Raw genomic sequence first — 10,633 nt, 5'->3', positions numbered from 1 at the left:
TGGGGAAAAAATGGGAAAATGGGGAAAAAAAGCAAAAAATGGGAAAATTGGAGGAAAATGGGGGAAAACTGGGGGAAAATGGGGAAAAAAATGAGGGAAAAAATGGGGAAAAATGAGGAAAAATTGGGGAAAATGGAAAAAATGGGGAAAAATCAGGGGAAAATATAGGGAAAATTGGGAAAAATGGAGAAAAATGGAGGAAAAATTGGGAAAAATTGGGAAAAATGGGGAGAAGAATCTGGGAAAATTGGGAAAAAAACATGGAAAAAATGAGGGAAAAATCGAGGAAAAATTGGGGAAAATCATTGGGGAAAATGGAAAAATGGGAAAATGGGGGGAAAATGGGGAAAAACAGGTAAAAATTGGGGAAAATGGGGGAAAATCAGGGGGAAAAATCAGGGGGAAAATGGGGGGAAAATCAGGGAAAAAATTGGGGAAGAATGGGGAAAAAATGGAGAAAAATGGAGAAAAAAAGGGAAAAAAATCAGGAAAAAATGGTGGAAAACCAGGGAAAAAATGGGGAGAAAATTGGGGAAAAAACAGGAGAAAAATGGGGAAAAATCAAGGGAAAATTGGGTGAAAAATCAGGGGAAATACGGGGAAAAAGTTGGGAAAAATTGGGGAAAAAAAAGGGAAAAAACGGGGAAAAAATAATAAATTGGGGAAAAATTGTGGAAAAAATTGTGGAAAAAACGAGGACAAATGGGGAAAAAGTGGGGGAACATCAGGGAAAAATTGGGGGAAAAATGGAAAAAAAGAAACGGGGAAAAATTGGGGGGAAAATGGGAAAAATGGGGGGAAAACGGGGAAAAATCGGGGAAAAATTGGGAAAAAAACGGGGAAAAAAGTGGGGAAAAAACAGGGAAAAACTGGGGAAAAATTGGGGGAAAATCGGGGAAAAAATGGAGAAAAATTGGGAAAAAATCATGGAAAAAATGAGGAAAAATCGGGGAAAATTGGGGTAACAACGGGGAAAAAATGGGGGAAAAATGGGAAAATGGGGGAAAATGGGGAAAAACAGGTAAAATATTGGGGGAAAATCAAGGGAAAATGGGGAAAAATCGTGGAAAAAATAGTGGAAAAAAACGTGGAAAAAGCAGGGAAAAAATGGGGAAAAATCAGGGGAAAATGGGGGAAAATCAGGGAAAAATTGGGGAAGAATGGGGAAAAATCATGGAAAAAATAGTGGAAAAAACGTGGAAAAAGCAGTGAAAAAATGGGGAAAAATTGGGGGGAAAATGGGGAAAAACAGGGAAAAGACGGGGAAAAAAGCGGCGGAAAAACAGGGAAAAATTGGGGAAAAATTGGGGGAAAATCGGGGGAAAATGGAGAAAAATTGGGGAAAAATTGGGGGGAAAATGAGGAAAATATCGGGGAAAAATTGGTGGGAAATGGGAAAAAATGGGGGAAAAATGAGGAAAAAACGGGGAAAAATCGGGGAAAAACATTTTGAGCTCCAAGGAGATTTTGGGATCATACTCCAAAGAGATTTTGGGATGGGATTCCAAAGGGATTTTGAGATCTGAAGGGAGTTTGGGATCCCAAGAGAATTTGGGATGGGATTCCAAAGAGAGATTTTTGGGCCCAAGATGACTTTGGGATGGGATTCCGAAATCATTTTGGGCTCCAAGGCAATTTTGGGATGAGATTTCACGGAGACTTTGGGCTCCAAGGAGATTCTGGGATGGGATCCAAAGGGATTTTGGGATCTGAAGGGATTTTGGGCTCCGAGGTGATTTTGGGATGGGATTCCAAAGGGATTTTGGGCTTCAAAGCGATTTTGGGCTCATCCTCCAAAGCCATTTTGGGATGCAGGGGAATTTTGGGATGGGATTTCAGGGAGGTTTTGGGCTCCAAGGAGAATTTGGGATGGGATTCCAAAGCCATTTTGGGCTCCTAAGGGATTTTGAGATGGGATTCCAAAGAGATTTTGGGATCTGAAGGGATTTGGGAATTGGATTCTAAAGAAGGCATCTTGGGATCCAAAGGGATTTTGGGATCCAGAGATATTTTAGGATCCAAAGGGATTTTGGGTTCCAAGGCGATTTTGGGATGGAGCTCCAAGGAGATTTTGGGATCCAAAGAGAATTTGGGATGGGATTCCAAAAGAATCTTTGGGATCCAAAGGGATTTCGGGATTGGATTCTAAAGCAGGGATTCTAGGATCCAAAGAGATTTTGGGATCCCAAGAGATTTTAGGATGGGATTCCAAACGGATTTTGGGCTCCGAGGCGATTTTGGGATGGGATTCCAAGGAGATTTTGGGCTCCGAGGCGATTTTGGGCTCATCCTGCAAAGCCGTTTTGGGATGCAGAGGAATTTCGGGATGGGATTTCAAAGAGATTTTGGGCTCCAAAGAGAATTTGGGATGGGATCCCAAGGAGATTTTGTGCTCTAAGGTGATTTTGGGATGGAATTCCAAAGAGATTTTGGGCTCCAAGGCAATTTTGGGATGGGATTTCAAAGAGATTTTGGGCTCCAAAGAGAGGTTGGGATGGAATTCCAAGGAGATTTTGGGATCCAAAGAGAACTTGGGATGGGATCCCAAGGTGATTTTGGGATGGGATTTCAAGGAGATTGTGGGATCCAAAAAGATTTTAGGATGGGATTCCGAAAGGATTTTGGGCCCCAAGGCGATTTTGGGATGGGATCCGAAGGGATTTTGGGCTCCAAAGAGATTTTAGGATGGGATTCCAAGGAGATTTTGGGCTCCGAGGTGATTTTGGGATGGGATTCCAAAGCCATTTTGGGCTCATCCTCCAAAGCCATTTTGGGATGCAGAGGAATTTTGAGATGGGATTTCAAGGAGATTTTGAGATGGGATTCCAAAGAGATTTTGGGATCTGAAGGGATTTGGGAATTGGATTCTAAAGAAGGCATCTTGGGATCCAAAGAGATTTTGGGATCCAGAGAGATTTTAGGATCCAAAGGGATTTTGGGATGGGATTTCAAAAGAGTCTTCGGGATCCAAAGGGATTTTGGACTCCAAGGCGATTTTGGGATGGAGCTCCAAGGAGATTTTGGTATCCAAAGAGAATTTGGGATTGGATCCAAAGGGATTTTGGGATCCCAAGGGATTTTGGGATCCAAAGAGAATTTGGAATGGGATTCCAAGGAGATTTTGGGCTCTAAGGCGATTTTGGGATGGAATTCCAAAGAGATTTTGGGCTCCAAGGCAATTTTGGGATGGGATCCCAAGGCGATTTTGGGATGGGATTGCAAGGAGATTTTGGTATCCAAGGCGATTTTGGGATGCAATTCCAAGGCGATTTTGGGCTCTAAGGTGATTTTGGGATCCCAAGGTGATTTTGGGCTCTAAGGTGATTTTGGGATCCCAAGGCGATTTTGGGATGCAATTCCAAGGCGATTTTGGGCTCTAAGGTGATTTTGGGATCCCAAGGCGATTTTGGGATGCAATTCCAAGGCGATTTTGGGCTCTAAGGTGATTTTGGGATCCCAAGGCGATTTTGGGCTCCAAGGTGATTTTGGGATCCCAAGGCGATTTTGGGCTGTAAGGTGATTTTGGGATCCCAAGGCGATTTTGGGATGGGATCCCAAGGCGATTTTGGGCTCTAAGGTGATTTTGGGATCCCAAGGCGATTTTGGGATGGGATTGCAAGGAGATTTTGGGCTCCAAGGTGATTTTGGGATCCCAAAGCGATTTTGGGCTCTAAGGTGATTTTGGGATCCCAAGGCGATTTTGGGCTCTAAGGTGATTTTGGGATCCCAAGGCGATTTTGGGCTGTAAGGTGATTTTGGGATCCCAAGGCGATTTTGGGCTCTAAGGTGATTTTGGGATCCCAAGGCGATTTTGGGATGGGATTGCAAGGAGATTTTGGTATCCAAGGTGATTTTGGGATGCAATTCCAAGGCGATTTTGGGCTCTAAGGTGATTTTGGGATCCCAAAGGCGATTTTGGGCTCTAAGGTGATTTTGGGATCCCAAAGGCGATTTTGGGCTCCGAGTGCATTTTGTGCTCCGCTGGGCACGTGGGGCGGGGTTCAGCGCCCGTTCCGCCTCTCACAGCGTTCCCCCGCGCAGGGCGGCGGCCTGGGCGGCGCTTCGGCGTCAGTTCCCCCCCAGCGGCCCGGCGGCCCGCCGCCAGCGCTGCTGCTGGAGCCCAAACCGGAATGTTCTCCCAGCCCTTCCCTCTCCTTCATCATCATCCTCATCACCATCCTCCTCATCATCATCCTCGGCGTTCCCGGCCATGCTGAGGCCCAAGGGGGCCTTGGGCCGTGCCCGTGGCTGCGCCTCCTCCTCCTCCTCCTCCTCCTCCTCCTCCGGCTGCTGCTGCTGTGGCTGCGGCGTGGAGCGTTCCAGAACAGCGCCCGGCGGCGGTAGCGCTGGGCATGGCCCGGCGGGGGGCTGGGCCGCCCGAGCACCCCAACCAGCTGAGGCTGCAGCTGCAGCAGCGCCTGCAGGGCCAGCAGCAGGTAAGGGGGGAACAGCACAAAAACCCCAATAACCCCAAAATCACCCCCAAAATTCCGGTGAAAGAAAAAAATCTTCAAAATATCCTCCAAAATTCCAGTAAAATTACCAAAAAAATCCCAAGAAATCCCCAAAATTCCAGTAAAATCACCAAAAAAATCCTCAAAATATCCCCAAAAATCCCTAAAAATTCCAGTAAAATCACCAAAAATCCTCAAAATATCCCCAAAAATCCCCAAAAATTCCAGTAAAAAATCACCAAAAATCCCCAAAATATCCCCAAAATATCCCAAAAAATCCACCAAAATATCCCCAAAATAGCCCCAAAAATCCCCAAAAATTCCAGTGAAATCATAAAAAATCCGCTTAAAATACCCCAAAAAATTCCAGTAAAATCACCAAAAATGCTCAAAATATCCCCCCCAAAATTCCAGTAAAATCGCCCAAAATATCCCCTCAAAAATCCCCCAGAATATCCCCAAAATATCCCAAATAATCCACCAAAAATATCCTCAAAGTAGCCCCAAAAATCACCCCAAAATTCCAGTGAAATCGCCAAAAATGCTCAAAATATCCCCCAAAATTCCAGTAAAATAACCAAAAAATCCTCAAAATATCCCCAAAAATCCCCCAAAATTCAGTAAAATCACCAAAAAATCCTCCAAAATCCCCCAAAAATTCAGTAAAATCACCAAAAAATCCTCAAAATAGCCCCAAAAATCACCCCCAAAATTCCAGTGAAATAAGCCAAAAATCCTCAAAAATCCCCAAAATTTCCAGTGAAATCACCAAAAAATCCTCAAAAATATCCCCAAAATTCCAGTAAAATCCCCCCAAAACCCCCAAAAATCCCCCGAAAACCCCAAAAATCCCCCCGAAAACCCAAAAATTCCAGTAAAATCACCAAAAAAATCCTCAAAATATCCCCCCAAAATTCCCAAAATACCCCAAAATATCCCTAAAAAATCCCCCAAAATATCCCCAAAAAATTCCAGTAAAATCACAAAAAATCTCCTGCCAACCCAGAATTCCAAAAAATCCCCCAAAAACCCCCAAAACCCATTAAAAAACTCCAAAAAATTTTAAAAATCCCCCCAAAAATCCCCCAAGTATTCCAGTAAAATCACCAAAAAATCCCCCCAAAAATGCAAAAAAATTCCCCCCAAAACCCCAGAATATCCCCAAAATATCCCCAAGAATTTCAGTAAAATCACAAAAAAAATCCCCCCAACCCCAGAATTGAAAAAAATCCCCCAAAAATCCCCAAAAATTCCAGTAAAATCACCAAAAATCCCCGAAAAACCCCAAAAATCCCCCAAAAACCCCAAAATATCCCCAAAATATCCCCCAAAAATTCCAGTAAAATCACCAAAAATCCCCAAAACGCAAAAAAAATCCCCCAAAACCCCCAAAAATTCCAGTAAAATCACAAAAAAATCTTCCAAATATCCCCCAAAACTTCCCAAAATACCCCAAAAAATCCACCAAAAATTCCAGTAAAATCACCTTAATATCCCCACAATATCCCCAAAAAGCCCCCAAAATACCCCAAAAAATCCCCCCAAAAATCCCCAAAATATCCCCCCAAAATATCCCCAAAATACCCCAAAAAATCCACCAAAATTCCAGTAAAATCACCTTAATATCCCCACAATATCCCCAAAAAGCCCCCAAAATACCCCAAAAAATCCCCCCAAAAATCCCCAAAATACCCCAAAAAATCCCCCAAAAATCTCCAAAATATCCCCAAAACATCCACCAAAATATCCCCGAAAAATTCCAGTAAAATCACAGAAAAAATCCCCCCCAAAACCCAGAATTCCAAAAAGTCCTCCCAAAAAACCCCAAAATATCCCCCCAAGAACCCCCCAAAATTCCAGTAAAATCCCCAAAAAATCCCCCAAAAACCCCCAAAATTCCCCCCAAAAATCCTCAAAACTCCCCAAAAATCCCCCAAAATATCCCCAAAATACCCCAAAAATTCCCCCCAAAATATCCCCAAAAATATCCCAAAATATCCCAAAAATCCCCCAAAATACCCCAAAATATCCCCAAAATATCCCCAAAATATCCCCAAAATCCCCAAAATATCCCAAAATACCCCAAAATACCCCAAAAAAATCCCCCCAAAATATCCCCAAAATATCCCAAAAATCCCCAAAATTACCCCAAAAAATCCCCCAAAATATCCCCAAAATATCCCCAAAATCCCCAAAATATCCCCAAAATACCCCAAAATACCCCAAAAAATCCCCCCAAAATATCCCCAAAATACTCCAAAATATGCCTCAAAATATCCCCCAAAATATCCCCAAAAATATCCCCAAAATATCCCCCCAAATATCCCCAAAATACCCCAAAATATCACCCCAAAATCCCCAAAATACCCCAAAAATCCCCAAAATACCCCCAAAATGTCCCCAAAAAATATCCCCAAAAATACCCCCAAAATATCCCCCAAAATATCCCCCAAAATACCCCAAAAATACTGCAAAAAATCCCCCAAAATATCCCCCAAAATACCCCAAAAATCCCCAAAATATCCCCCCAAAATATCCCCAAAATATCCCCAAAATACCCCAAAATATCCCCAAAATACCCCAAAATATCCCCAAAATATCCCCAAAATACCCCAAAAAAACCCCCAAATATCCCCAAAATATCCCCAAAAAAATCCCCCCAAAATATCCCCCAAAATATCCCCAAAATATCCCCAAAAATATCCCTAAAATCACCTCAAAATATCTCCAAAATATACCCCAAAATATCCCCCAAAATATCCCCCAAAATATCCCCAAAATATCCCCAAAATATCCCCAAAAAAATCCCCAAAAATCCCCAAAATCACCCCAAAAGTATCCCCAAAATATCACCAAAATATCCCCAAAAATATCCCCAAAATATCCCCAAAATACCCCAAAAACCCCCAAAAATCCCAAAATATCCCCAAAATACTCCAAAAATCCCCAAAATATCCCCAAAATACCCTAAAAAATCTCCCAAAAAAACCCCCAAAATACTCCAAAATATGTCTCAAAATATCCCCCAAAATATCCCCAAAATATCCCAAAATATCCCCCAAAATATCCCCCAAAAATCCCCAAAATACCCCAAAACATCACCCCAAAATATCCCCAAAATCCCCCAAAAAATCCCCCCAAAATACCCCAAAAAAATCCCAAAATCCCCAACATTCCATTAAAACCCCCAAAACCCCAAAAAATTTGGGAGTTCCCCTTGCGCCGCTGTGTTGCAGTTGCTGCAGCAGAACCGCCAGGCGGCGCTGCTGGGTCACTTCGGGCCGCCCGTGGGGCTCTCGCTGCGCGCCGGGATCCCGCAGCAGCAGCAGCCGCAGCCGCAGGTAACGGCGGGGAAATTTGGGGTTTGTTTGGGGTTTTCATGGGGTTTGTTTGGGGTTTGGGATTTGGGAATTGAGATTTGGGGTGTTTGGAGTTTGGGGTGTTTGGGGTGTTTGGGGTTTGAGTTTGGAATTTGGGGTTTTGGGATCTCCGTGCACACGGGATCCCAAGGCAGCAGCAGCCACAGGTAACGGCGGGGAAATTTGGGGTTTGTTTGGGGTTTTTATGAGGTTTTTTATGGGGTTTTTATGGGGTTTGGGGTTTGGGAATTGAGATTTGGGGTGTTTGGAGTTTGGGGTGTTTGGGGTTTGAGTTTGGAATTTGGGGTTTGGGGTTTGGGAATTGAGATTTGGGATTTGGGGTGGGTTTGGGATTTGGGATCTCCCTGCACGCCGGGATCCCACAGCAGCAGCCACAGGTAACCCAGTTTGGGGTTTTTATGGGTTTTTTTGGGGGTTTTTTGGGGTGGTTTTGGGTTTGGGATGGGTTTGGAGTTTGGGGTCTCTGTGAGGGCAGCGATGCAGCAGGTACGGAGCGGTTCAGGGTTTGTTTGGGGGTTTTTTGGGGTTTTTTTGGGATATAGGATTTGGGAGTTTTGAGGTTTGGGGGTTTTGGGGTTTGGGAAATTTTGAGGTTTTTGTGGTTTGGGGTTTGGGATGGGTTTGGGATGGATTTCTGATTTGGGATTTGGGGTTTGGGACAGCTTTTAGGGACAAATTTGTGATTTGCAACCTGAATTTTCCCATTCACAAATCCCAAAATCCTCTCAGCAACCCCCCCAGGGCTGACTCCTGCTTGGAATTCGGGATTTTTTTGGGGGGGGACTCACCTCTGACCCCAATCCCATCCCACAGCCCCCTGGTTGGAATTTTGGGATTTTTTTGGGGGGGACTCACCCCTGACCCCAATCCCATCCCACAGCCCCCCTGGTTGGAATTTTGGGATTTTTTTGGAGGACCTCATCCCCTGCCCCCATCCCATCCCACAGCCCCCCCAGGGCTGATTCCCGGTTGGAATGTCAGGATTTTTTTTTTGATGGGACCTCACCCCTCACCCCAATCCCATCCCACAGCCCCCGCATTGGAATTTCAGGGTTTTTTTGGGAAGCTCACCCCTGACCCCAATCCCATCCCACAAGCCCCGGTTGGAATTTTGGGATTTTTTGGGGACCTAACCCCTGCCCCCCCCATCCCATCCCACAGCCTCCCCAGGGCTGATTCCTGGTTGGAATTTCGGGATTTTTTTGGGGGACCTCACCTCTGCCCCCAATCCTGCCCCACAGCCCATTCTGCTTGGAATTTCGGGATTTTTTGGGGGACCTCACCCCTCACCCCAATCCCGTCCCACAGCCCCCCCGGTTGGAATTTCAGGGTTTGTTTTGGGGAGCTCACTCCTGTCCCCAATCCCATCCCACAGCCCCCGGTTGGAATTTCGGGATTTTTTTGGGGGACCTCACCTCTGCCCCCAATCCTGCCCCACAGCCCCTCTGCTTGGAATTTTGGGATTTTTTGGAGGACCTCATCCCCTGCCCCCATCCCATCCCACAGCCCCCCCAGGGCTGATTCCCGGTTGGAATGTCAGGATTTTTTTTTTTTTTTTTTTTGGGACCTCACCCCTCCCACCCCAATCCCATCCCACAGCCCCCCGCTTGGAATTTCGGGGGGTTTGTTTTGGGGAAGCTCACCCCTGACCCCAATCCCATCCCACAGCCCCCCTGGTTGGAATTTCGGGATTTTTTGGGGGGGACCTCACCCCTGCCCCCCATCCCATCCCACAGCCCCCCCAGGGCTGATTCCTGGTTGGAATTTCGGGATTTTTTTGGGGGGACCTCACCTCTGCCCCCAATCCTGTCCCACAGCCACCCAGGGCTGATTCCTGGTTGGAATTTCGGGATTTTTTTGATGGGGGGCTCACCCCTGCCCCTCAACCCATCCCACAACCCCCCTGGGTTGGAATTTTGGGATTTTTTTGGGGACCTTATCCCTCACCCCAATCCCATCCCACAGCCCCCCTGGTTGGAATTTGGGGATTTTTTTGGGCACACCTCACCCCTGCCCCCCGTTTGGTCCCACAGCCCCCGAGGGCTGATTCCTGGTTGGAATTCTGGGATTTTTTTGGGCACACCTCACCCCTGTCCCCCCCGTTTGGTCCCACAGCCCCCCAGGGCTGATTCCTGGTTGGAATTTGGGGATTTTTTTGGGCACACCTCACCCCTGACCCCCGTTTGTTCCCACAGCCCCCAGGGCTCCTGGTTGGAACATTTTTGGAGCCACCACCCCTGCCCCGTTTGGTCCCACAGCCGCCCCTGAACGCGCAGATGCTGGCGCAGCGGCAGCGGGAGCTCTACAGCCAGCAGCACCGGCAGCGGCAGCTGATGCAGCAGCACGCGCTCCTCATGCGCCAGCAGCAGCAGCAGCAGCAGCAGCAGCAGCAGCAGCAGCAGCAGAGTTTCGGGAATTCCGCGCTGGGGACGCCCCTGGGAGCGCCCATGGGGACGGCCCGGCCGCAGTTCCCCTTCCCGCCGGAGTGCGGTACGGCGGCGCCCAGCGTTGGCCCCCAGGCGCGCTGGGGGCGCCGCGGGGGCCTCGGGGGCCGCTGGCGTGATGGGGGGGGGCGGCACCGGGCGGCACCCGGCGGCACCGCAGCGGCGCCCCTCTGGAACCGGATGGGCCCGGCGGGGATGCAGCAGAACCTGTTCCAGTACCCGGGGGCAGGTACGGCGGGTGTGGGGGATTCGGGGTGTTTGGGGTATTGGGGGTATTCGGAGTGTTTGGGGTATTCAGGGCATTTGGGGTGTTCGGGTGTTTGGGGTATTTGGGGTGTTTGGGGTGTTTGGGATT

At 47.1% G+C, this 10,633-nt stretch overlaps 1 long non-coding RNA gene across 1 annotated transcript; it reads left to right on the top strand.

The window, feature by feature from the left end:
- The first annotated feature begins 4,386 nt into the window (after nt 1–4,386).
- On the top strand, nt 4,387–10,331 carry LOC115902648. Its single transcript, XR_004060621.1, has 3 exons — nt 4,387–4,436; nt 7,691–7,795; nt 10,093–10,331. It is a non-coding gene; the product is annotated as an uncharacterized LOC115902648 (long non-coding RNA).
- Nucleotides 10,332–10,633: the final 302 nt, after the last annotated feature.

The sequence above is a fragment of the Camarhynchus parvulus genome, chromosome 3 (genome assembly GCF_901933205.1).
Source record: "Camarhynchus parvulus chromosome 3, STF_HiC, whole genome shotgun sequence".
Taxonomy (NCBI): domain Eukaryota; kingdom Metazoa; phylum Chordata; class Aves; order Passeriformes; family Thraupidae; genus Camarhynchus; species Camarhynchus parvulus.
Note: the sequence above shows the minus strand (reverse complement) of the source record. Positions and strands in the feature narration are given on the sequence as shown.